Below are 910 nucleotides of genomic sequence, written 5' to 3' on the forward strand. Positions count from 1 at the left end.
CTCTCTTGGCAGTCTCACTGGGCACCGCGCCATTCTGGAAGGCAAAACCATCAGATATTAAGAGATGAGTACAAGTCCCAGACACGTCCCCTGTAATCTCACTGTAGAGTTTGCTGGAGCTGCTGGGCCTTGTAGTGCCCGGTGCCCGCCATCTACCCCTGTGACCAGCAAACAGGACCCGCTCCGCTGCCGCATACTGAGCCCTGTCCTGCGCGATTCATAAACGGAGCTGCAAATCTGCACAGAAAATCCATGAAATAGGGTCACGTGCACACGAGCAGGATTTACATGCAGAATATCTGCACCATAATGCCAATGTGCACGCACGGAAAATCTGCACCAACAAGCAGGAAGAGCCAGCGCTGATTGGCCGAAGGCTGGCCAATGCATTCCTATTGGTAGCAGTGCTGAGCCAGTTCTGCTCAACTACACCGTGTGCCGGTCAGCCCATCTGATGTAGCAGAGCCGAGTGTGCATAAGGGTTCTAGTACACCCTCGGCTCTGCTATATCAGATGGGCTGACCGGCACACGGTGTAGTTGAGCAGAACTGGCTCAGCACTGCTACCAATAGGAATGCATTGGCCAGCCTTCGGCCAATCAGCGCTGGCTCTGCCGGAGGAGGCGGAGTCTAAGGTCGGACCTGAATGGAGACTGGTGTGGAGCAATCTTAGACTCCGCCTCCTCCAGCAGAGCCAGCGCTGATTGGTCGAATTCCGTACTCTGGCCAATCAGCGCTGGCCAATGCATTCCTATGGGAAAAGTTTATGTCACAAAAATCACAATTACACCCCCGATAGAGCCCCAAAAAGTGATTTTTAATAACATTCCCCCCTAAATAAAGGTTATCCCTAGCTATCCCTGCCTGTACAGCTATCCCTGTCTCATAGTCACAAAGTTCACATTCTCATA

This window comes from Leptodactylus fuscus, chromosome 9 (genome assembly GCF_031893055.1).
Source record: "Leptodactylus fuscus isolate aLepFus1 chromosome 9, aLepFus1.hap2, whole genome shotgun sequence".
Lineage (NCBI taxonomy): Eukaryota > Metazoa > Chordata > Amphibia > Anura > Leptodactylidae > Leptodactylus > Leptodactylus fuscus.